Source organism: Crinia signifera, chromosome 4 (assembly GCF_055691185.1).
Source record: "Crinia signifera chromosome 4, ASM5569118v1, whole genome shotgun sequence".
In the NCBI taxonomy this organism is placed as follows: domain Eukaryota; kingdom Metazoa; phylum Chordata; class Amphibia; order Anura; family Myobatrachidae; genus Crinia; species Crinia signifera.
In genome coordinates this window covers 270,150,745-270,178,629 of record NC_139220.1, presented here as the reverse complement: position 1 = coordinate 270,178,629, position 27,885 = coordinate 270,150,745, and the positions used below count along the sequence as shown (strand labels likewise).

Sequence of the window (27,885 nt, the reverse complement as noted above, 5' to 3'; positions counted from 1 at the left end):
GCACAGGAGCAGATGACATGGGGTGCCGCGCATGCGCAATAAGTAAGGCCGTCCATCAGGGCAGTTTCTCCACAATTTGGCTCCCAGTGCGAACAGTTAAAAATCCCCCCCATAATTTGTCACAGAGCAAAAAAGGCATGACCTCGCAAGAAAAAAAAAAAATCCTTCCACCCCACTTTTGCAACCTGCATGTCCAGACATTGGATACCACAAAAATGGTCGCTGCCATGCTTAAATTGGTTGGCTGAAGGCCTCGCAGTGACATAAAACCATGTAGGCCCACACGGTGACCCAGTAAACCTCCCAAACAGTGTCAGGCTACTTATAACAATATAAACTGTTTAATAGTAATGCCTATTACACACTATACCATGCGGCGTAATGCCCATTACACCACACACTGTAATGTCCATTACACATTATTCTGCACACCATAATGCCTGTTACACATTATACCGCACACGTAATGCCTATTAGATATGCCCCACACTGTAATGCCCATTACTCATAATGCCATACACTATAAAGCCCATTACATATTATACCACATGCTCTAATGCCAATAACATATTATGCCACGCACCACGCTTGCCTACATGCTTTTTGCCTGCCAGTAGTTACATGCTCATTGTAAGGGGTTTCTAGCTCTCTGTAGTGCCGCTTATTTCCTTAATTTTCCCTGTAGTGCTGCTTTTATCCATAGAGACCCCTGTAGTGCTTCATTTTTCCTCAATGCCCCCTGGTAGTGCAACTTCTATTCATAATGCCCCCTGTAGTGCTCACTCACCGCCAATCACTGCAGCTGCTTCTGTTTTGATCACTGAAGGGAGGACTCGGGAGAGCAGAGCGCAATGTTCTCCAACCCTTGCTTCCTTTCCTTGAAATAGCTGGAGACCACCAGCTATGCGTGTCGCCGGGCCTGCAAATGACTTGTCATAGAAACATAGAATTTGGCGGCAGATAAGAACCACTTGGCCCATCTAGTCTGCCCCTTTTTTAAACATGTTACCTCAAACCATATTTGATCCTTATTTTTTTGTAAGGATATCAATATGCCTATCCCAAGCATGTTTAAATTGTACTACTGTATTTGCCTCTCTCACCTCTGATGGGAGGCTATTCCACTTACCTACTACTCTTTCTGTGAAGTAATTCTTCCTCACATTTCCCCTGAATCATCCTCCCTCTAGTGTCAGTGCATGTCCTCGTGTTCTGTTGCTCCTCTTCCTGTGAAGAATGTCTCCCACCTGTACCTTGTTAAAACCCTTGATATATTTGAAAGTTTCTATCATGTCCCCCCTTTCCCTTCTCTGCTCTAAAGTATACATATAAAGATTTTAATATGATTTTAGTCTTTCCTGGTACGTTTTGTGTGCCCTTCTTTGTACAGTCTCTAATGTATTTATATCCTTCTGGAGATATGGCCTCCAGAACTGAACACAATACTCTAGGGGAGGTCGTACCAATGACCTATATAGTGGCATTATTACTACTTTCTTTCTACTGCTGATTCCACTCCCTATGCAACCAAGCATCTGACTTGCCTTCGTCATTGCTTTGTTACATTGCATACCTGCCTTTACTACCCCTGAAATAGTGACACCTGGGGCGAAATGTAATAGGGTGCGTTTTTTTTTTTTTTGCGATTTTTCCCGCAAAATATGCCGTTTTCGGGCATTTCCCGAAAATCGCATATTTTATAGGGTGCGATTTGCGGGAAAAATCGCATTTTTTAAAGGTGCGATTTTTAGTTAGACTAAAAATCGCATCCAGATGTTTTCCCATTAAAAAGGATAGAAGTCGCATATTTAATGGGTTGCGATTTTTAGTAAAGCTTACTAAAAATCGCAAAAAAAATAGACCAGGTTCTGCCTGGCGCTTTTATCAGAAACATGCACAGATCATTGAGATCTGTGCATGGTTCTGTTGTAAAAAAATAGTTAAAACAAAAAAAAAGAAAAAAAACGGCGTGCGGTCCCCCCCCTAAGCATAACCAGCCCCGGGCTCAAAAAGCCGGTGCTGGTATCATAAAATCAAAGGAACAATCAAGTTGGGGTTCCCTGGATTTTATAAAACCAGCACCAGGCTCAAGGTCCGGCGCTGGTTCCCAAAATACGGGGGACAAAATGACTAGGGGTCCCCCGTATTTTAAGAACCAGCACCGGACACAACCAGCCAGCAGGGTAATGCCACAGCCGGGGGGAGACTTTTTATACAAGTCCCCCCGGCCAAAGCATTAACCCCCTGGCTGGTCAGCATGGGCAGGGGTCCTGGGGAAGTGGGGACCCCCCCAATGAAGGGGTCCCCCCCCTCCAGGACTTACCAGCCCATGCTGATAGTCCGGGGCTGTCCCCGATGCCCCTGGGCGGTGGGCATCGGGCTGATATTTGGTGTAAAAGAATAGATAAACTATTGTTTTTTACTGTGGCACTACAAGTGCCAGCAAGCCTCCCCAGCAAGCTGGGACTTGGAGAACCACAAGTCCCAGCCTGCTGGGCATTAAAGGGCCCGCTGGCACTTGTAGTTCCACAGTTAAAAAAATAGTGCACAAAACACACTGACACACATTTTAAATAAAACTTTAATACACACATTACACACATACTAATACTTACCTATCTTCTTCCCGTAGGTAGCCCTGGTCCTGATGTCCTCCGGTCCTGTGTCGGCGTTCCTCTTCATGTCGACGTCCTTCTTGAAGTCGACGTCCCTGTCGGCGATGGCGTCCGGTGTCCGGGTCCGACGAAATCCATGGAGGAAGCTGTGGAAGGAAACCATACTCACCTGTCCCAGCGCGACGTAGTCCAGGTAAGGGTCTTGGAAAAAAAACAAACCGACACCCGAATCCAAGCGGACACGACGGAGACGCAACGGTGTTTACATCGTGCGGCTCCGCCTCCCGAATGCCGCTATTGGCCGCCTAGCGGCCAATCAGGAGCCGCTAGGCCGCAAGGCGGCCAATAGCGGCATTCGGGAGGCGGAGCCGCACGATGTAAACAAACACACGTGCGTCTCCGTCGTGTCCGCTTGGATTCGGGTGTCGGTTTGTTTTTTTTCCAAGACCCTTACCTGGACTACGTCGCGCTGGGACAGGTGAGTATGGTTTCCTTCCACAGCTTCCTCCATGGATTTCGTCGGACCCGGACACCGGACGCCATCGCCGACAGGGACGTCGACTTCAAGAAGGACGTCGACATGAAGAGGAACGCCGACACAGGACCGGAGGACATCAGGACCAGGGCTACCTACGGGAAGAAGATAGGTAAGTATTAGTATGTGTGTAATGTGTGTATTAAAGTTTTATTTAAAATGTGTGTCAGTGTGTTTTGTGCACTATTTTTTTAACTGTGGAACTACAAGTGCCAGCGGGCCCTTTAATGCCCAGCAGGCTGGGACTTGTGGTTCTCCAAGTCCCAGCTTGCTGGGGAGGCTTGCTGGCACTTGTAGTGCCACAGTAAAAAACAATAGTTTATCTATTCTTTTACACCAAATATCAGCCCGATGCCCACCGCCCAGGGGCATCGGGGACAGCCCCGGACTATCAGCATGGGCTGGTAAGTCCTGGAGGGGGGGGACCCCTTCATTGGGGGGGTCCCCACTTCCCCAGGACCCCTGCCCATGCTGACCAGCCAGGGGGTTAATGCTTTGGCCGGGGGGACTTGTATAAAAAGTCTCCCCCCGGCTGTGGCATTACCCTGCTGGCTGGTTGTGTCCGGTGCTGGTTCTTAAAATACGGGGGACCCCTAGTCATTTTGTCCCCCGTATTTTGGGAACCAGCGCCGGACCTTGAGCCTGGTGCTGGTTTTATAAAATCCAGGGAACCCCAACTTGATTGTTCCTTTGATTTTATGATACCAGCACCGGCTTTTTGAGCCCGGGGCTGGTTATGCTTAGGGGGGGGACCGCACGCCGTTTTTTTTCTTTTTTTTTTGACAACCAAAATCGCATATATGAAAATGCGCACATTTTCAGGACTGAAAATGCGCACATTTTCATGACTAAAAATCGACCTAAATCGCGGCAAATCGCATTTTTTGCCGCTAATTCGCATCTCATTACATATGCGAATTAGCGTCTAAAAATGCGATTTTTAAAGGTGCGATTTCTGGCGAGTTTGGAACTCGTCCAAAAATCGCACCCTATTACATTTCGCCCCTAGATCCCTCTCTTCCTCAGTAGTTTCCAGTATAGTGCCATTTATACAATATTTAGTCTTTAGATTTTTGCAACCTATGTGCATGATTTTGCATTTTTTGGCATTAAACTGTAGTTGCCATGCTCTAATCTACCTAGATCATCAATCATTTGTTGTACCCCTCCTGGTATGTCTACCCTGTTGCATACCTTTGTGTCATCTGCAAAAAGGCACATTTTACCCTCAGTTCCATTTGCAATATCACCAATGAAGATATTAAAAAGCACTGGTCCAAGTACAGATCCCTGGGGTACTCCATTTGTAACCTTTCACTCCTTTGACTGTACTCCATTTACTACAACTCTCTGTTGTCCTGCAACCATGCTCTTATCCATTCAAGAGTTTCCAAGCAGACACTTTTGTACTCTGACCAAGATGCAGTCCTTCTGAAACAAAAACATTGGAAAACGCATGGAAGAGTAATTTTTTCAACTTATAATAAATAATTTATAAAAAATATTAAGTTTTAAAAATAATTTATATCAGAAAAAAGTCAGCATCGTCCTGTGATGGGGCTTGTGTACTCAGCACCACTGGACTGAGTGCTGGTGATGACTGGTTGTGTTCGAGTTGGGTGTGGGAACTCCCATTGGGTTAAAAGGGGAAGCTGCTGAGAAATTCCCAGCGGATTAGTATAGGGTTGGTGGTAGGGATACTGTGGCGGCGGGACCGCAAGATGCGTAATGCATCGGGTCCCGCATTAATTTATGGTCCTGAGGAATATTTTTTATCCTGGGCCCCAATTATTGCATCGTACCTCGAATGTTGTTATCCATTGGATGTTGTTATCCATTGGATGTTGTTATCCATTGAACGCATCGACGAATCAACCATATTCGAAAACTGCCGAATTGCATCAATAGGCCTATTAAGCCTTTCCTCCGCAAATTGAAAAAATTGCTCTGAGCCACCAGCCACAGATCTTTTGGAAGACTGCAGGGGGTGGAGGTTGGTGTTTCTCCTTCCACACACTCCAGATCTGCAGCCTCTGTAGTCACGGATGACTCCACAAACATGTGCGGAGTAGCATCCTGTAAAAAAGACAAAAAACAGGACAATGAATGATGATGACATGTCACATATTTATGTGTTTAAACTTACCAGATCCTGGCTCTCCTCCTCTTGCCTAATTGGAGGCACAGGATCCATGTTATTCTGTCTATGCGTTCTCGAATCTCTCTCCAGCAGGAACTGCATCAGGCCGTAGTACCATAATGCTGGCTTGTACACGTCAGCGGCTCCAGAACTCTGTGATTCAGTCACTTTCGCATTCTCCTTTGCAATCTTCTTCTTTACCCATTCCATACTTCGTTTGGCTCTAGTATACTCCAGAAAAGCAGTGTAGGCCTGATCCCTTTTCTGCTTATTTGAAAAGTCTTTGTTTGTAATTTGCCAGAGGCGATCTTGGGCCAGATAGATGTCAAACAACCCAGTGGTGAACTTTTTTCGGTTTTTGGTTTTGACATTTCTTTGTGAATAATGTGATTTAAAATGTAAATGAATATATATATATATATATATATATATATATATATATATATATAACATATATGCATCCACCAATATGCACATAAATAGCATTGACATCCACTTGGAAAACGCACCATGCATCACATCCAAATTGCACATATAGCGCACACATATTCCGCAGTGCTTTACAGAGAACATGCACATCAGTCCATACCAAGGGCAGCTTACAATCTATTTTCCCTACCACATGTATACGCACACACATTCATTGTTGGCTTCATTGAATTTTTGATGGAACCAATTAACCCTATCACCCCAGCACATGCAACAACACATGACAGGCCTTTGCAGTGCGCCATCACCACAGCACATTCAAATAAACAACACATGAAGGGCCTTTTGCAGTGTGCCATCACCCCAGGACATGAAATAAACGGACTCGGTATGAATCCCGACGGTCCAAATCCCGACAGGGTCAAAATCCCGAATTGGTCATAAAAACGACAAGGACAAAATCCCGACAAGGTCAAAATCCTGACATTTAAAATCCTAACAAGGTCAAAATACCAACATATAGGGCGGTATTCAATGAGGCTGATTCGCCAGGTTTTTATGGCGATTTTGTGCTGTAAGGTGAATTTCTGACTAAAACGGTGAATCACCCTATTCAATGACCAGATGGCGAATACATTTCAAGGTTTTTTTCGCCATGATTCACCGAGTAGCAATCGCTATCTTTTTATGGTGAAGTGGAATGTGAACTTTTAAAATAAAGTGTTTTGTTTTTTACAATTGGTGTCAAAAAATCTGGAATTTTATTCTGAGGAGGGGCATGCTATTTTTATTCATGTGCTGTAAGCACATGAATATATATTTAATTAAAAAAAAACAGAGCAGCCAGCAGGGGGCCGGAGCCGAGCCGCTCATTAGATATTCATATATTCACCTCACCCAATCATTACATATTCATGATCGGGTGAAGTGAATATACGCGGTCCCCTGCTGGCACCCCCGGGGGGCAGCCTGTGCTGCCTGGCTCCCGGGGAGCCCACCTCCCCCCCACAAACGTTCTGGGGCAGGCAGGGAGACTTCCATCTCCCTGCCTGCCACCGTCCTCAGGCTCCCTGCGGCATTCGCCGCAGGAGCTCAAATTCGCCGGTCAGGGGCAGCGAGCCCCTGACTCGTTGAATACTGGAGCCGGCGAGGCTCCAGAACGCGGCGACCAGTGGCGAATGTGCAGCGAATCCTAAACAGGATTCGCTGCACATCGCCAAAACCCACATTGAATACCGCCCATAGAATATACAGGTGAAACAGTCAACATGACTTTTCGTTGACAGGTCGCGAGGTCGACATAGGTTTTTTCAGTTTTTTGACCCGAATGTCATGACATGGACACAGTTGGAAGTGAACCGCAGCCCCTCGCATCGCTTGCTTCGCTCACAATGCTTCAGGCACGGTGCCACACTACGCTCGGCAAACTATTTTATTCTCCTACCATGCCCTAGTGGATGGTAGGGCATGAAATACCACCTGTCGGCACATGTCGGGTGAAAAAAACAATGAAAAAACCCATGTCGACCCGCGACCTGTCGACGGAAAGTAATGTTGACTGTTGCACCTGTACATTCTATATGTCGGTATTTTGACCTTGTTGGAATTTTAAATGTCGGGATTTTGTCCTTGTCGGGATTTTAAATGTTGGGATTTTGACCTTGTCTGTATTTTGTCCTTGTCGGTGTAATGACCCATTCGGGATTCTGACCGCCGGGATCTTGACTGCATCTCAAATAAACAACACATGGCAGGCCATAGTAGTGCACCATCACCCCAGCACATGCAAATAAAGTAGATGGTACTTGTTTCCTAGCACGGCCACACCGATTTACATCGGGGTGGTCGTGTCGGAAAAATCGGGTCGATCGCATCGCATGCGATGCGATCGACGCGACCGACCGATTTTCGACCCGATTTTTTCATTGAATGAAATGTAAATCGGGTCCCTGGGACCCGATTTTACATTGGATTCAATGTAAAATATTCCCAACCCCCCCAAATTTAACGGCGTAAACCCCACCCCACGATAGACGCCAACCCGAAGCGTGGTGAGCGCAGCGAGCCCGCGAGGGGCGGCGGTGCGCGTCCTCCGACCTTTTCATTCCCCTACTATCCACGTCGGCGTGGAGTTGAGAATAGAATAGTGTGGCGAGCACAGCGAGCCACCGAGCCTGAAGCGTGGCGAGCGCAGCGAGCCCCGCGAGGGGACGCATATACCTGTGAAGTTATACGCGTCCCCTCGCGGGGCTCGCTGCGCTCGCCACGCTTCGGGCTCGGTGGCTCGCTGCGCTCGCCACACTATTCTATTCTCAACTCCACGCCGACGTGGATAGTAGGGGAATGAAAAGGTCGGAGGACGCGCACCGCCGCCCCTCGCGGGCTCACTGCGCTCGCCACGCTTCGGGTTGGCGTCTATCGTGGGGTGACGACGGGGACATCTATAATGTGAAATGGGTCATATTGGCCCATTTCACATTTTTCACATTTTCTCAAGATTTCAATGTTAAAAAATATTTTAACATTGAAGCCTATGGAAAAATCGGGGGCATCGCGTCGGGACCAATGTTAATGGTCCCGACCGACGCGATGCCCCCGATATTTTACCTTTCCCGACACGATTTCAATGTTAAAATATTTTTTAACATTGAAGCCTATGTAAAAATCGGGGGCATCGCGTCGGTCGCGTCGGGACCAATGTTAATGGTCCCGACCGACGCGATGCCCCCGATATTGTGTCCTAGCCGGCAAAATGGACCTGATTTCAAAGGAAATCGGGTCCATCGTGTGGATCGTGTACCTTAACTTAAAGGTACACGATCCATAAGATTGTGGCCGTGCTAGGAAACAAGTACCAAGTAGATTAATGGGACATGCTCATTCTTCTACTTACAGACATACCGGCGCGCAGAGCCGCGCATTGATATCTCTATAGCCTTCTCACACACAGCGACGTATGCTTACTTTCTAAGCAATCTACAGAAAGTAAGACAAATCCCTTAGAAAACGGATAACAATCTCTATGTGTGTAGGCCCTATATGTAACCCGAGCATACACAGACTGGCCGTCATATCCAGAAACGCTGGCTCCATAAAATCTGCATGCAATGATGCAGATCCAGGGGACTGACATTGCCCTGCTTCGAAGAATGATGTCAGTTGCATACCTCCCAACTTCTGTGATGATGAAAGCGCGAGCGCCCGAAAAGGGGGCGGAGTGTATGCAAATGAGGGTGCTACTTATGCTAATTAGCCGCAACCTCATTTTCATACGAGAATAGACGCTGTGCGCGTGCGCACAGCGTCTATTCTATTAGATTGGGGGGTCTCCCAACTGCCACCCCCCACCGCGGGTGGGACAGCGGGACAGGACCCGAAAATCGGGACTGTCCCGCAGTAATCGTGACAGTTGGGAGGTATGCAGTTGTCACCACCCATGCGCTATGGTGGTATTGCGAACAGGATCACAGGACCGGTTCTGCACAGGCGCAGACCAAAAACCATTGTTTTTGCATACAAATGTGAATAATGCCCTCTCTCCGAGAACCTTGGTGCACTACAATGTCCATCATGTCATGAATAATTACCTACGTAAGGTATCCCAAGTCCCTGTGGGAAATCGTGACAGAGAGGCAGTGCAATTTGGGCAATCTTATCTTGCCCTCACTTAAATATGCTGCAATTCGCAATAACAAGGAGGGGGATCAGGGCTGTGATGATGCAATTAGACCCATATTGTGTCCTCACACATCTCTTCCTGTCATTGCATTGAGGAAGTGGATATTGTATATGGGGGTGCCCTACTCTCCGGGGAGTTCAGGAGAATGCCTCTAAATGTTAGGTACAGCAGTTAAGTATAGTATCATTTTTTTCATTTGGGTAGTGCGGCTGTCCCTAACGGGCCTTCCGTTCCCCAAACGTGACTGGGACTCCTCACCTTTTGGGGAGAGTCCCGGTTCCCTCGAGGGCAACCCCGAGCCGCAAGGCGGAGGGAAGCCTAAGCGGGTCCCTCCAAACCTTCAGGTGCGGAGGACCCACCGTCCGAAACCCTTCCGGGGGTGGAGGAAACGCGGGTCCCTCTGAGCTTCGGCGAAGAGGACCCAACGATCCCTTTTTTCCCTTCCTCGGCCTTATGGTTGAGGGGGGTTAGGGGAACCATGGGGCCTTTCTCCTTTGGGAGAGGGCCACAAGTTCTGTACGGCTGCCCCCTGTGCACGCGTTTAGTCACGTCACTGGTGGTGGTGGGAGCACACCTCGGGCTCCCTGAGTTTCTTCAAACTCAGTTAAGTATAGTATCATGTTTACTTAATTTAATGCAAACATATAATTTCTCATAAAGACAATACAGCATTTTCACACTGTCACACACTGCACTCACAACCTAGTTAATGCTTTATATAACTAATTTTCTCAGATGATCTTTCTCTTCTTTCAGGTGATATTCAACTTGATGGTGTTTTCTTTTCCTCCGTGTTCGAATATGGAAGAGAAAGAGAACACCATATAGGGCCTTATTCAGATCTGAGCTCAGTACAAATTTGTTTGGAAAATGGGCAAAACCATGTGCACTGCAGGTGGAGCATATGAAACATGTGCAGAGAGAGTTAAATTTGGGTGGGGTGTGCTGAAACTGAAATCTATATTGCAGTGTAAAAATAATGCAGCCAGTATTTACCCTGCATGGAAACAAAATAACTCACACAAATCTAACTCTCTCTGCAGATGTTACATCTGCCCCACCTGCAGTGCACATGGTTTTGACCATTTTCCAAACAAATTTGTACTGAGCTCAGATCTGAATAAGGCCCATTAATAAAAAAAAAAAAACAGATAATGATTAGTCAAAGAGTGGGTAGAGGAATTTTTTAGAATGGTTAGCGTACCTAACTCATATCAAAATAGGGTGAATTCATCATATAAAGGTTTCTGTTAGGTGTAGGATGGCGTAAGGAAACTCACGTAATAGTAAGGCTTTTTCCTCACATCAAGGTATCTTTATGCCAGAGTGCCCACATCCACCAAGAATCACCAAAAGTGTGTGATAACAAAGATAGGGGGTGTACCCAGGAGTGTAAGTATGGTGGTACGGCGTACCGGTAAAACATATATTGTACCGGTACCCCGTACCACCATAACAAATACCTCCCCCAAAGTGCTTACTGTGCATGCGCGCATATGTAAGTGGCGGGGGCGTGGCCTCCGCCGCCCCGCCACAGCTGATTCCCTTCGGAGGGGAGGGGAGCGCATCATATCCAGAAATGCTGGATCCATTAAATCTGCATGCAATGATGCAGATCCAGGGGACTGAGTGCAATGAGCATTATGGTGTGGGGCATAATGGGTAATGGGCATTATGGCATGGGCCATATGTATTACTGTGTAAATTTTGGCCGCGTGCCATGGGCGTGCAATATTCCTGTTTGTAGTTTATCTGGCTCCTACATTTTGTGTGCAGGATGCAATACACAAGCCCAAACAGAAATGTCATTGTGTTCTAAAGTTTTGTCATGTAGCCACTCCCCTCTCGTGTCATATTTATTTATTTTATTTATTAACAGTTTCTTATATAGCGCAGCAGATTCCGTTGAGCTTTACAATAGTAGACAGTGATAAAACAAACTGGGTAACAACAGACAGACTTGAAGGTAGGAGGGCCCTGCTGCAAGCTTACAATCTATAGCAGGGATGGGGAACCTTCGGCCCTCCAGCTGTTGCTGAATTACACATCCCAGCATGCACCACTACAGTTTTGCTATTTGGCCATGCTAAAACTGTAGCAAAGCATTCTGGGATGTGTAGTTCAACAACAGCTGGAGGGCCGAAGGTTCCCCTTCCCTGATCTATAGGGATATAGGAGGGAAACACAAGGACAGGCACCAGTAATAGCATAGCAGTCCCACCAAGTTACAAGTCCAGAAGGGAAGCTATATGATACATAAGTGCCTCAGAGTGTTATGCATGTAGAACTTAAATATGATAGGCTTGCCTGAAGAGGTGAATTTTCAGGGAACGCTTGAAAGTTTGGAGGCTAGTGGAGAGTCTTATTGTGCGTGGAAGGGCATTCCATAGGATGGGAGCAGCCCAATGAAAGTCCAGTAATAGTGAATGGGAACTAGTGATCCGTGCAGAAGAGAGACGCAAATCTTGTGTAGAGCGGAGCGGTCATATGACCACGCCCCTGACCACACCCCTAACCATGCCCATTTTTCGCCGTGCGCTGGGCACAGTACCACTAATTCATTTTTTTCTACTTGCACCACTGGGTGCACCCCACTTACGGACTTCCCAGCAATGTTAGGTTTATAAAGGTTCTTTGAGGGTCGTCTGACCCAGAGTTCTGAAGTTTCAAGTCGTTACATGAATAATAGCACTCTGGAGAAAGAGTCTGTAGATATCTGCTGAGACAGGAACGCTCCAAAACATGTACTGTTCACCCTTTCAAATTTAATTTGAGATACCAGCAATACAGAACTGGTTTTAAGCAGTTCTAAAGATTTGTTATAGTCACCAGTCTTATGCCAGGGTGAAAGGATTGGAGCTTGTGATACCACTGGAAAGGAGCTTGTTCCTGGATCTCGGTTGGGGGTGCCATAAATCTTCCGACGTGTTTTGACCCACTAACTTGTAATAAATAAGCAGAAAATATTCTCTCTTTTATGGGGAGATGTAGTAAATCTTGGAGATAGATAATGTACCAACCAACCAGCTCCTGACATGTTACAGGCTGTTTTTGTAAAATGATAGTAAGTAGCTGATAGGTCTGTACTCTCTCTTAAGGGGTGTACACACGGAGCAAATTTGTGCTATTTTCTAAGCAATCTGACTAGATTGCTTAGAAAGTAAGCACAGATCTCTCCGTGTGTATGCTCCGAGAGATTTAATATCTCTTGCTAACTAAGTCAGTGCATGCAGTCACAATCTAGTCAGATTGCTTAGCAAATGACTGCAAATCTCTCTGTGTGTACAGAATGAGAGATACTGATCACAATCTCTCATTCTGAACCATTACCCTGACTTTTTTTGCTTAAGCAAAATTGCTTAGCAAACTCACTTAGCAAAATCACTTAGCACAAATCTCTGCATGTGTATGTGCTCCCCATGGGAGATCTTGACACCAGCAAAATAGCTTAGAAAAATAGCTTAGCAAAATTGCTTAGCACAGATCTCTACGTGTGTATGCCCCTTTAGCCTCCACTACATCCGATTCTCTCTGAAAGGTTTGCTACATCTCCCCCTATAAACATGCTGGCTGCGCTAGACAATCATACTCTGTACTGGCTGCGCTAGACATACAAGCCACGGGCGGCCCGGCCCCCTGTCACAACGTCACCAGAGTGGGCGAGGCCACGCTAGCGCTGCCCATCCTCCGTCTCTCCGCTCACAACAACGAAGTCGCTTCGGAAGTTTTCCGGAAGTAGCCGATGGTTGAGGGGGTTCGAGACCGGATGGAACGTTAAAAGCAACGGTCAGGCGGAGGCGACCGAGCAGGAGACGGGGGGCGGTCAGCGGTCTGCTGCATGCGGGGACCTGGTAACCCGGGGACTGGGGAACTCGGTAGCGGGCGTGCTTAGCGGGTGGCAGAAAGTGGGGGTGCCAGCGGTGCCCCTGAAGGGTGCTCTAAGTTTAAGTAAGTGGGTGACGTGCCGCGGGCGCTAGAAGTCGGGTGATCATAGTTAGTGGGGTGTCCTTAGCGGGCGCTGGTGGCTGAGTTAGTTCCAAAAAGCGGGTGAAGTAGTCTGCAGCTGGTGGCTGACCCGTTACGGGTGTGATGATCATGTAGAGGGGGGAAGGTGTCTCCCCATCTATCCCATGGCCTCTCCGGCCCGGACTCTGACCCTGCTGGTGACCTGACAGCCAGGTGAGTGACCCCAGTGCGGCTGGTACTCCTATAGTGTGTGTGTGTGTGGCAGCAGGCTGTGTAATAGAGACATTATACTACTGTCACACTGGCTGTTCCCATTGCTGCCAGTATAAATATGTCAGTATTATTACTTTTAGCTGCAATGTGCATCTCCAGTGCTAGTGTGTCTCTTTAAAACTCTTTAAAATTGATGTATGCAGTTCAGATGATATGCATGCAGTTCTGCATTACACACCTGTTGTCTTAGCACCTACAGATATATATTACAGTTTTTTTCTGTGGTGGCGAAAGGCAAAACACCCAGAAATTTGTTAACCTCTAGCTTTAATGTGATGGGAGCATTGCTGATGTTACTGTCTGGGGGATGCTGCTGCTGCTGCAACTACACGGTTTCTTTTGCATTGTTGCCACCAGGTTACAAAAACTAGCATGATCCTTGGCTTGTTACAATGCAAATACCAGTTGGCAGTGCCAGTTCTCATGTTGGATGCTTCTCATGTATTTGCAGACAAGAAGATGTCTCACTGTGGATTTAAATCAGTATTTTGCAATAGCAATTCAAGATGGCTTAAAGTAGGTGCTGTAAGTTGATTGTAGGGATCATGCAGTCTCCATACAATCGCACAGTTGAAAAGGTTGGCAGCAAATTTAATATTTATTATATTGCTTGCAACATTATAGGGACATTTCTGTGATTTTCGTTTTTTTTTTTTTTGTAACCTGTGGGAATACCAGTGAGTCGAGCAGTTTATATAGGAAATAATGATAATTCACAATTCAAAACTACAAATCCATGCTGTGATCATGATTCGGCAACATTTATTTCCCTGATTATTTGGTGTACCAATGTATTTAGACTTTCAGGTAGAGCACTCTACTCTGACTTGTAGGCTGCATTGTACTCTAAATTGGTGCTTTTTTTACGAGGCTGAAGTTAGCTTCTTATTCGGCCAGCTTCTTATTCACTTCTTATTCAAGCTCCAGCTTCTTATTCACTTCTTATTCAAAGTCCAGCTTCTTATTCAGGAAAATCAGTCTTGCAAGGGTTAATGAGTATTGGGACACAAATTTGACACCTGATATCATCAGAGGGGTGTCACTTACATGTGACCCAAGTGTATTTTGCCTGGCACAACATTAATTTGGGCATGAAATATGCTGGCAAAATATGCACATGCACAATATTTAATGATTTGAATAAGTAGCTGTAGTTTTACAAGGGTTAACCAGTCTTGGGCCACAAATTTGACACCTGAAATCAACAGAGGGGTGTCATTTACATATGACCCAAGTGTATTTTGCCTGGCCCAACGCTGCTTTGGGCATGAAATACATGGGCAAAGTGGGCACATGGACCATTTTATCATATTGAAAAGGCTGCAGTTTTGCAATGGTTAAAAAGTCTTGGGCCACAAAATTTACACCTCAAATCAACAGAGGGGTGTCACTTACATATGGCCCAAGTGTATTTTGCCCGGCCCAACGCAGGTTTGGGCATGAAATACATGGGCAAAATGGGCAAATAGACATCATAATGTCTCATTTTGAATCAGTAGCTGTAGTTTTGAAAGGGTTAACGAGTCTTGGGCCACAAATTTGACACTTTAAATCAACATACGGGTGTCACTAGCATATGACCCAAGTGAATTTTGCCTGGCCCAACGCTGGTTTGGCCATCAAAAATGCAGGCAAAGTGGGTACATTCACCATTTTATCATGTATCATTTTGAATAAGTAGCTGTAGTTTTACAAGGGTTACCCAGTCTTGGGCCACAAATTTGACACCTGAAATCAACAGAGGGGTGTCATTAACATATGACCCAAGTGTATTTTGCCCGGCCCAACGCAGGTTTGGGCATGAAATACATGGGCAAAGTGGGCACATGGACCATTTTATCATATTGAAAAGGCTGCAGTTTTGCAATGGTTAAAAAGTCTTGGGCCACAAAATTTACACCTCAAATCAACAGAGGGTTGTCGCTTACATATGGCCCAAGTGTATTTGGCCTGGCCCAACGCTGATATGGGCATGAAATACACGGGCAAAATAGGCACATGGACATCAAAATGTCTCATTTTGAATAAGTAGATGTCGTTTTGCAAGGGTTAACGAGTCTTGGGCCACAAATTTGACACCTGAAATCAACAGACGGGTTACACTAGCATATGATCCAAGTGAATTTTGCCTGGCCCAACGCTGGTTTGGCCATCAAAAATGCGGGCAAAGTAAGCACATTCACCATTTTATCATGTATCATTTTGAATAAGTAGCTGTAGTTTTACAAGGGTTAACCAGTCTTGGGCCACAAATTTGACACCTGAAATCAACAGAGGGGTGTCATTTACATATGACCCAAGTGTATTTTGCCCGGCCCAACGCAGGTTTGGGCATGAAATACATGGGCAAAATGGGCACATGGACCATTTTATCATATTGAATTAACTACGGTTTTGCAAGGGTTAATAAGTCTTGGGCCACAAAATTTACACCTGAAATCAACAAAGGGGTGTCTCTTACAGATGATCCAAGTGTATTTGGCCTGGCCCAATGCTGATTTGGGCATGAAATACACGGGCAAAATGGGCACATAGACATGATAATGTCTCATTTTGAATAAGTAGCTGTAGTTTTGCAAGGGTTAACAAGTCTTGGGCCACAAATTTGACACCTGACGTCGACAGAAGGGTGACACTAGCATATGGTCCAAGTGTATTTTGCCTGGCCCAACGCTGGTTTGGCCATCAAAAATGCGGGCAAAGTTGGCACATTCACCATTTTATCATGTATCATTTTGAATAAGTAGCTGTAGTTTTACAAGGGTTAACCAGTCTTGGGCCACAAATTTGACACCTGAAATCAACAGAGGGGTGTCATTTACATATGACCCAAGTGTATTTTGCCTGGCCCAACGCTGCTTTGGGCATGAAATACATGGGCAAAGTGGGCACATGGACCATTTTATCATATTGAAAAGGCTGCAGTTTTGCAATGGTTAAAAAGTCTTGGGCCACAAAATTTACACCTCAAATCAACAGAGGGGTGTCACTTACATATGGCCCAAGTGTATTTTGCCCGGCCCAACGCAGGTTTGGGCATGAAATACATGGGCAAAATGGGCAAATAGACATCATAATGTCTCATTTTGAATCAGTAGCTGTAGTTTTGAAAGGGTTAACGAGTCTTGGGCCACAAATTTGACACTTTAAATCAACATACGGGTGTCACTAGCATATGACCCAAGTGAATTTTGCCTGGCCCAACGCTGGTTTGGCCATCAAAAATGCAGGCAAAGTGGGTACATTCACCATTTTATCATGTATCATTTTGAATAAGTAGCTGTAGTTTTACAAGGGTTACCCAGTCTTGGGCCACAAATTTGACACCTGAAATCAACAGAGGGGTGTCATTAACATATGACCCAAGTGTATTTTGCCCGGCCCAACGCAGGTTTGGGCATGAAATACATGGGCAAAGTGGGCACATGGACCATTTTATCATATTGAAAAGGCTGCAGTTTTGCAATGGTTAAAAAGTCTTGGGCCACAAAATTTACACCTCAAATCAACAGAGGGTTGTCGCTTACATATGGCCCAAGTGTATTTGGCCTGGCCCAACGCTGATATGGGCATGAAATACACGGGCAAAATAGGCACATGGACATCAAAATGTCTCATTTTGAATAAGTAGATGTCGTTTTGCAAGGGTTAACGAGTCTTGGGCCACAAATTTGACACCTGAAATCAATAGACGGGTTACACTAGCATATGATCCAAGTGAATTTTGCCTGGCCCAACGCTGGTTTGGCCATCAAAAATGCGGGCAAAGTAAGCACATTCACCATTTTATCATGTATCATTTTGAATAAGTAGCTGTAGTTTTACAAGGGTTAACCAGTCTTGGGCCACAAATTTGACACCTGAAATCAACAGAGGGGTGTCATTTACATATGACCCAAGTGTATTTTGCCCGGCCCAACGCAGGTTTGGGCATGAAATACATGGGCAAAATGGGCACATGGACCATTTTATCATATTAAATTAACTACGGTTTTGCAAGGGTTAATAAGTCTTGGGCCACAAAATTTACACCTGAAATCAACAAAGGGGTGTCTCTTACAGATGATCCAAGTGTATTTGGCCTGGCCCAATGCTGATTTGGGCATGAAATACACGGGCAAAATGGGCACATAGACATGATAATGTCTCATTTTGAATAAGTAGCTGTAGTTTTGCAAGGGTTAACAAGTCTTGGGCCACAAATTTGACACCTGACGTCGACAGAAGGGTGACACTAGCATATGGTCCAAGTGTATTTTGCCTGGCCCAACGCTGGTTTGGCCATCAAAAATGCGGGCAAAGTTGGCACATTCACCATTTTATCATGTATCATTTTGAATAAGTAGCTGTAGTTTTACAAGGGTTAACCAGTCTTGGGCCACAAATTTGACACCTGAAATCAACAGAGGGGTGTCATTTACATATGACCCAAGTGTATTTTGCCTGGCCCAACGCTGCTTTGGGCATGAAATACATGGGCAAAGTGGGCACATGGACCATTTTATCATATTGAAAAGGCTGCAGTTTTGCAATGGTTAAAAAGTCTTGGGCCACAAAATTTACACCTCAAATCAACAGAGGGGTGTCACTTACATATGGCCCAAGTGTATTTTGCCCGGCCCAACGCAGGTTTGGGCATGAAATACATGGGCAAAATGGGCAAATAGACATCATAATGTCTCATTTTGAATCAGTAGCTGTAGTTTTGAAAGGGTTAACGAGTCTTGGGCCACAAATTTGACACTTTAAATCAACATACGGGTGTCACTAGCATATGACCCAAGTGAATTTTGCCTGGCCCAACGCTGGTTTGGCCATCAAAAATGCAGGCAAAGTGGGTACATTCACCATTTTATCATGTATCATTTTGAATAAGTAGCTGTAGTTTTACAAGGGTTACCCAGTCTTGGGCCACAAATTTGACACCTGAAATCAACAGAGGGGTGTCATTAACATATGACCCAAGTGTATTTTGCCCGGCCCAACGCAGGTTTGGGCATGAAATACATGGGCAAAGTGGGCACATGGACCATTTTATCATATTGAAAAGGCTGCAGTTTTGCAATGGTTAAAAAGTCTTGGGCCACAAAATTTACACCTCAAATCAACAGAGGGTTGTCGCTTACATATGGCCCAAGTGTATTTGGCCTGGCCCAACGCTGATATGGGCATGAAATACACGGGCAAAATAGGCACATGGACATCAAAATGTCTCATTTTGAATAAGTAGATGTCGTTTTGCAAGGGTTAACGAGTCTTGGGCCACAAATTTGACACCTGAAATCAACAGACGGGTTACACTAGCATATGATCCAAGTGAATTTTGCCTGGCCCAACGCTGGTTTGGCCATCAAAAATGCGGGCAAAGTAAGCACATTCACCATTTTATCATGTATCATTTTGAATAAGTAGCTGTAGTTTTACAAGGGTTAACCAGTCTTGGGCCACAAATTTGACACCTGAAATCAACAGAGGGGTGTCATTTACATATGACCCAAGTGTATTTTGCCCGGCCCAACGCAGGTTTGGGCATGAAATACATGGGCAAAATGGGCACATGGACCATTTTATCATATTGAATTAACTACGGTTTTGCAAGGGTTAATAAGTCTTGGGCCACAAAATTTACACCTGAAATCAACAAAGGGGTGTCTCTTACAGATGATCCAAGTGTATTTGGCCTGGCCCAATGCTGATTTGGGCATGAAATACACGGGCAAAATGGGCACATAGACATGATAATGTCTCATTTTGAATAAGTAGCTGTAGTTTTGCAAGGGTTAACAAGTCTTGGGCCACAAATTTGACACCTGACGTCGACAGAAGGGTGACACTAGCATATGGTCCAAGTGTATTTTGCCTGGCCCAACGCTGGTTTGGCCATCAAAAATGCGGGCAAAGTTGGCACATTCACCATTTTATCATGTATCATTTTGAATAAGTAGCTGTAGTTTTACAAGGGTTAACCAGTCTTGGGCCACAAATTTGACACCTGAAATCAACAGAGGGGTGTCATTTACATATGACCCAAGTGTATTTGGCCCGGCCCAACGCAGGTTTGGGCATGAAATACATGGGCAAAGTGGGCACATGGACCATTTTATCATATTGAAAAGGCTGCAGTTTTGCAATGGTTAAAAAGTCTTGGGCCACAAAATTTACACTGCAAATCAACAGAGGGGTGTCGCTTACATATGGCCCAAGTGTATTTGGCCTGGCCCAACGCTGATATGGGCATGAAATACACGGGCAAAATAGGCACATGGACATCATAATGTCTCATTTTGAATAAGTACATGTCGTTTTGCAAGGGTTAACGAGTCTTGGGCCACAAATTTGACACCTGAAATCAAAAGACGGGTGTCACTAGCATATGGTCCAAGTATATTTTGCCTGGCCCAACGCTGGTTTGGGCATGAAATACATGGGCAAAGTGGGCACATGGACCATTTTATCATATCGAAAAGGCTGCAGTTTTGCAATGGTTAAAAAGTCTTGGGCCACAAAATTTACACCTCAAATCAACAGAGGGGTGTCTCTTACAGATGACCCAAGTGTATTTGGCCTGGCCCAACGCTGATTTGGGCATAAAATACACGGGCAAAATGGGCACATATATATGATAATGTCTCATTTTGAATAAGTAGCTGTAGTTTTGCAAGGGTTAACAAGTCTTGGGCCACAAATTTGACACCTGAAGTCAACAGAAGGGTGACACTAGCATATGGTCCAAGTGTATTTTGCCTGGCCCAACGCTGGTTTGGCCATGAAAAATGTGGGCAAAGTTGGCACATTAACCATTTTATCCTGTATCATTTTGAATAAGTAGCTGTAGTTTTACAAGGGTTAACTCGTCTTGGGCCACAAATTTGACACCTGGAATCAACAGAGGGGTGTCATTTCCATGTGACTCAAGTGTATTTTGCCTGGCCCAACGCTGGTTTGGGCATGAAATACATGGGCAAAGTGGGTACATGGACCATTTTATCATTTTGAATTAACTACGGTGTTGCAAGGGTTAACAAGTCTTGGGCCACAAAATTTACACCTGAAATCAACAAAGGGGTGTCTCTTACAGATGATCCAAGTGTATTTGGCCTGGCCCAATGCTGATTTGGGCATGAAATACACGGGCAAAATGGGCACATAGACATGATAATGTCTCATTTTGAATAAGTAGCTGTAGTTTTGCAAGGGTTAACAAGTCTTGGGCCACAAATTTGACACCTGACGTCGACAGAAGGGTGACACTAGCATATGGTCCAAGTGTATTTTGCCTGGCCCAACGCTGGTTTGGCCATCAAAAATGCGGGCAAAGTTGGCACATTCACCATTTTATCATGTATCATTTTGAATAAGTAGCTGTAGTTTTACAAGGGTTAACCAGTCTTGGGCCACAAATTTGACACCTGAAATCAACAGAGGGGTGTCATTTACATATGACCCAAGTGTATTTGGCCAGGCCCAACGCAGGTTTGGGCATGAAATACATGGGCAAAGTGGGCACATGGACCATTTTATCATATTGAAAAGGCTGCAGTTTTGCAATGGTTAAAAAGTCTTGGGCCACAAAATTTACACTGCAAATCAACAGAGGGGTGTCGCTTACATATGGCCCAAGTGTATTTGGCCTGGCCCAACGCTGATATGGGCATGAAATACACGGGCAAAATAGGCACATGGACATCATAATGTCTCATTTTGAATAAGTAGATGTCGTTTTGCAAGGGTTAACGAGTCTTGGGCCACAAATTTGACACCTGAAATCAAAAGACGGGTGTCACTAGCATATGGTCCAAGTATATTTTGCCTGGCCCAACGCTGGTTTGGCCATGAAAAATGTGGGCAAAGTTGGCACATTCACCATTTTATCCTGTATCATTTTGAATAAGTAGCTGCAGTTTTACAAGGGTTAACTCGTCTTGGGCCACAAATTTGACACCTTAAATCAACAGAGGGGTGTCATTTCCATGTGACCCAAGTGTATTTTGCCCGGCCCAACGCTGCTTTGGGCATGAAATACATGGGCAAAGTGGGCACATGGACCATTTTATCATATCGAAAAGGCTGCAGTTTTGCAATGGTTAAAAAGTCTTGGGCCACAAAATTTACACCTCAAATCAACAGAGGGGTGTCTCTTACAGATGACCCAAGTGTATTTGGCCTGGCCCAACGCTGATTTGGGCATAAAATACACGGGCAAAATGGGCACATATATATGATAATGTCTCATTTTGAATAAGTAGCTGTAGTTTTGCAAGGGTTAACAAGTCTTGGGCCACAAATTTGACACCTGAAGTCAACAGAAGGGTGACACTAGCATATGGTCCAAGTGTATTTTGCCTGGCCCAACGCTGGTTTGGCCATGAAAAATGTGGGCAAAGTTGGCACATTAACCATTTTATCCTGTATCATTTTGAATAAGTAGCTGTAGTTTTACAAGGGTTAACTCGTCTTGGGCCACAAATTTGACACCTGGAATCAACAGAGGGGTGTCATTTCCATGTGACTCAAGTGTATTTTGCCTGGCCCAACGCTGGTTTGGGCATGAAATACATGGGCAAAGTGGGTACATGGACCATTTTATTATTTTGAATTAACTACGGTGTTGCAAGGGTTAACAAGTCTTGGGCCACAAAATTTACACCTGAAATCAACAAAGGGGTGTCTCTTACAGATGATCCAAGTGTATTTGGCCTGGCCCAATGCTGATTTGGGCATGAAATACACGGGCAAAATGGGCACATAGACATGATAATGTCTCATTTTGAATAAGTAGCTGTAGTTTTGCAAGGGTTAACAAGTCTTGGGCCACAAATTTGACACCTGACGTCGACAGAAGGGTGACACTAGCATATGGTCCAAGTGTATTTTGCCTGGCCCAACGCTGGTTTGGCCATCAAAAATTACCTACCCGGCTGCTGCAGTGACCAGTGGCGCCGCTGATGGCTGCCTAGGTGCTGTGCAGCTCGGCGGGTATGTGTTCCCTGTGCGACAACTGTGCTGTCCCTGCTTGTATTGTTACCTACCTGGCTGCTGCAACGACCAGTGAATCCCCGCAAGTAATGTCAATATGCTCTCAATGTAACGTGTATAATTGTCTCAATGGAATGTATGTAATGTCTCCCCACCCCATTTCATCCCTGCTTGATGCTGCACTGTAATCCACAAAAAATTCCTAGTGTGCGCAAGCACACATGGCCAATAAATTTGATTCTATTCTATTCTATTCTATAAGCAGGGAGTGGTTGAAAAAATGTAGAAGTGTCATGGTGGTTTTCAGCGCATGCATCTGACACCAGATGCAATATCTGTGACTTAAAACATTGCATCCAGTGTGACTGCATACCCAATATTCTGAGTAGCCCTGGGTCAACCAAAAATGTTGATGTTACTTATTTTTTTGTGATGCGATTATGAATGCTTCTGCGGGTGTATTATCCTGTGCTAGCTGCATTTTCCTATGCTGGGCGGCTCTTGCGTTGTGATTCTCTGAAGTTGCAGTAACGCTTAAATTGCAGAACTGCAACTAAAGCTGAGAGAGGTCACAAATCCTTTACTCTTTCTAATGTGAAACAACAGTGATAAAGCAAAACTGGTTAATAGAGGTAGCCGGGGCACCAAGCAGTAGCGTAGCTACCGTACGGCAGCCACCACGGCTGCTTGGGGAAGCAAGCACGAGTGGGGCACCACCTGTGCTCAACAGGTGGCAGAAGCAGAGAGGGTGGCGGGTACAGGGTGCACTGTATCCTGCAGACAGTCTCCCAGCACCTGCTGAGAGCCGTCCGCTAGGATCCCGGGATTTGCGGACAAAATCAGTGGGATTAAGCAGTGCAGGTTTTTATGGCTGACGAGCAGCGCAGCTCTCAGCTTCAGATGCTGCCCATCTGTGTGCGGCTCGGCTCCTCGCTGCGCAGCGCAACCCCACGTCAGTCCGCCCCTTCAGGTGCATCTGTCTGCCCCTTCATCCGCGTCTGCCCGTCTGCTATTTTGAGTGTGGAGCAGGACTGCACACCGGTCCAGTAGCTTGTGGAAACAAGCAGGCCGAGAGGAGGAGATGCCGAGCTACTGAGACTGAGAGGACCTCTCTGAGGGGCTGCCAGGAAGCCAAAAGGACCTCACTGAGGGGCTGCCAGGAAGCCAAAAGGACCTCACTGAGGGGCTGCCTGGCTGCTAAGAGAGGGCCTACCTGAGGGGGTGCCTGTATCCTGCTTGGGTCTAGGAGGAGAAAAGTCTGACGAGCTGGCTGAGGGGCAGCGGTGCCACCACTGCAGAGCCACACATCCACTGAAAATGAAAAAGGGTAGTGGACGCGGAGCATGGACGAAGGAGGACTGGAGCCCTGCTGCACATGTGAGTGAATGCACTGCAGGACCTCATTTTTATGTTAGGGGTATATTATGATTTTTTTTTGGGGGGGGGGGTGGGGGGCGGCAGATGATATTTTGGATCTGAGGGGAGCACAATTTTTAGTTACGCCACTGGCACCAAGAGGGGGGAGTGGATACTTTTTTTTTAAATGGGCCAAAGCCTATTCAGTGGGCCTGGAGTGGCATGGGTCCAGCTGCTCCCTGTTATTCTCCCAGCATGCCTGTTCCTCAACATGACCATTCAGGGAGAACAGAGTCAGCTCTAGAGTCAGTAGGTCCTCCCTGCCTGATGTGTGCCCATTATAGTACTATTTTCACGCCTTTCCACACCCTCCTGCATTGACCCAAACCAGCCTTGGGCCAGGCAAAATACACTTGGGTCATATGTAAATGACACCCCTCTGTTGATTTCAGGTGTCAAATTTGTGGCCCAAGACTGGTTAACCCTTGTAAAACTACAGCTACTTATTCAAAATGATACATGATAAAATGGTGAATGTGCCCACTTTGCCCGCATTTTTGATGGCCAAACCAGCGTTGGGCCAGGCAAAATTCACTTGGATCATATGCTAGTGTAACACGTCTGTTGATTTCAGGTGTCAAATTTGTGGCCCAAGACTCGTTAACCCTTGCAAAACGACATGTACTTATTCAAAATGAGACATTATGATGTCCATGTGCCTATTTTGCCCGTGTATTTCATGCCCATATCAGCGTTGGGCCAGGCCAAATACACTTGGGTCATCTGTAAGAGACACCCCTCTGTTGATTTGTGGTGTAAATTTTGTGGCCCAAGACTTTTTAACCATTGCAAAACTGCAGCCTTTTCAATATGATAAAATGGTCCATGTGCCCACTTTGCCCATGTATTTCATGCCCAAACCTGCGTTGGGCCGGGCCAAATACACTTGGGTCATATGTAAATGACACCCCTCTGTTGATTTCAGGTGTCAAATTTGTGGCCCAAGACTGGTTAACCCTTGTAAAACTACAGCTACTTATTCAAAATGATACATGATAAAATGGTGAATGTGCCCACTTTGCCTGCATTTTTGATGGCCAAACCAGCGTTGGGCCAGGCAAAATTCACTTGGGTCATATGCTAGTGACACCCGTATGTTGATTTAAAGTGTCAAATTTGTGGCCCAAGACTCGTTAACCCTTTCAAAACTACAGCTACTGATTCAAAATGAGACATTATGATGTCCATGTGCCTATTTTGCCCGTGTATTTCATGCCCATATCAGCGTTGGGCCAGGCCAAATACACTTGGGTCATCTGTAAGAGACACCCCTCTGTTGATTTGCGGTGTAAATTTTGTGGCCCAAGACTTTTTAACCATTGCAAAACTGCAGCCTTTTCAATATGATAAAATGGTCCATGTGCCCACTTTGCCCATGTATTTCATGCCCAAACCTGCGTTGGGCCGGGCCAAATATACTTGGGTCATATGTAAATGACACCCCTCTGTTGATTTCAGGTGTCAAATTTGTGGCCCAAGACTGGTTAACCCTTGTAAAACTACAGCTACTTATTCAAAATGATACATGATAAAATGGTGAATGTGCCCACTTTGCCCGCATTTTTGATGGCCAAACCAGCGTTGGGCCAGGCAAAATTCACTTGGATCATATGCTAGTGTAACCCGTCTGTTGATTTCAGGTGTCAAATTTGTGGCCCAAAACTCGTTAACCCTTGCAAAACGACATCTACTTATTCAAAATGAGACATTATGATGTCCATGTGCCTATTTTGCCCGTGTATTTCATGCCCATATCAGCGTTGGGCCAGGCCAAATACACTTGGGTCATCTGTAAGAGACACCCCTCTGTTGATTTGCGGTGTAAATTTTGTGGCCCAAGACTTTTTAACCATTGCAAAACTGCAGCCTTTTCAATATGATAAAATGGTCCATGTGCCCACTTTGCCCATGTATTTCATGCCCAAACCTGCGTTGGGCCGGGCAAAATACACTTGGGTCATATGTAAATGACACCCCTCTGTTGATTTCAGGTGTCAAATTTGTGGCCCAAGACTGGTTAACCCTTGTAAAACTACAGCTACTTATTCAAAATGATACATGATAAAATGGTGAATGTGCCCACTTTGCCTGCATTTTTGATGGCCAAACCAGCGTTGGGCCAGGCAAAATTCACTTGGATCATATGCTAGTGACACCCGTCTTTTGATTTCAGGTGTCAAATTTGTGGCCCAAGACTCGTTAACCCTTGCAAAACGACATCTACTTATTCAAAATGAGACATTATGATGTCCATGTGCCTATTTTGCCCGTGTATTTCATGCCCATATCAGCGTTGGGCCAGGCCAAATACACTTGGGCCATATGTAAGCGACAACCCTCTGTTGATTTGCAGTGTAAATTTTGTGGCCCAAGACTTTTTAACCATTGCAAAACTGCAGCCTTTTCAATATGATAAAATGGTCCATGTGCCCACTTTGCCCATGTATTTCATGCCCAAACCTGCGTTGGGCCGGGAAAAATACACTTGGGTCATATGTAAATGACACCCCTCTGTTGATTTCAGGTGTCAAATTTGTGGCCCAAGACTGGTTAACCCTTGTAAAACTACAGCTACTTATTCAAAATGATACATGATAAAATGGTGAATGTGCCCACTTTGCCTGCATTTTTGATGGCCAAACCAGCGTTGGGCCAGGCAAAATTCACTTGGATCATATGCTAGTGACACCCGTCTTTTGATTTCAGGTGTCAAGTTTGTGGCCCAAGACTCGTTAACCCTTGCAAAACGACATCTACTTATTCAAAATGAGACATTATGATGTCCATGTGCCTATTTTGCCCGTGTATTTCATGCCCATATCAGCGTTGGGCCAGGTCAAATACACTTGGGCCATATGTAAGTGACAACCTTCTGTTGATTTGCGGTGTAAATTTTGTGGCCCAAGACTTTTTAACCATTGCAAAACTGCAGCCTTTTCAATATGATAAAATGGTCCATGTGCCCACTTTGCCCATGTATTTCATGCCCAAACCTGCGTTGGGCCGGGCAAAATACACTTAAGTCATATGTAAATGACACCCCTCTGTTGATTTCAGGTGTCAAATTTGTGGCCCAAGACTGGTTAACCCTTGTAAAACTACAGCTACTTATTCAAAATGATACATGATAAAATGGTGAATGTGCCCACTTTGCCTGCATTTTTGATGGCCAAACCAGCGTTGGGCCAGGCAAAATTCACTTGGGTCATATGCTAGTGACACCCGTATGTTGATTTAAAGTGTCAAATTTGTGGCCCAAGACTCGTTAACCCTTTCAAAACTACAGCTACTGATTCAAAATGAGACATTATGATGTCTATTTGCCCATTTTGCCCATGTATTTCATGCCCAAACCTGCGTTGGGCCGGGCAAAATACACTTGGGCCATATGTAAGTGACACCCCTCTGTTGATTTGAGGTGTAAATTTTGTGGCCCAAGACTTGTTTACCCTTGCAAAACTGCAGCCTTTTCGATATGATAAAATGGTCCATGTGCCCACTTTGCCCATGTATTTCATGCCCAAAGCAGCGTTGGGCCAGGCAAAATACACTTGGGTCATATGTAAATGACACCCCTCTGTTGATTTCAGGTGTCAAATTTGTGGCCCAAGACTGGTTAACCCTTGTAAAACTACAGCTACTTATTCAAATCATTAAATATGTGCATGTGCATATTTTGCCAGCATATTTCATGCCCAAATTAATGTTGTGCCAGGCAAAATACACTTGGGTCACATGTAAGTGACACCCCTCTGATGATATCAGGTGTCAAATTTGTGTCCCAATACTCATTAACCCTTGCAAGACTGATTTTCCTGAATAAGAAGCTGGACTTTGAATAAGAAGTGAATAAGAA

The 27,885-nt window shown here is 45.3% G+C and overlaps 1 protein-coding gene across 2 annotated transcripts in view; it reads left to right on the top strand.

Annotated features, from left to right (window-relative positions):
* Positions 1–13,095: 13,095 nt before the first annotated feature.
* GMCL1 (germ cell-less 1, spermatogenesis associated) overlaps positions 13,096–27,885 on the top strand; it is a 143,153-nt gene continuing 128,363 nt past the window's right edge. The window contains exon 1 of one of the 2 annotated variants that reach the window (XM_083184541.1): positions 13,096–13,577. The gene's annotated coding sequence lies outside the window, so the exon portion shown is untranslated. The remainder of the gene's footprint in view (positions 13,578–27,885) is intronic. The other variant, XM_083184542.1, reaches the window with a different exon arrangement.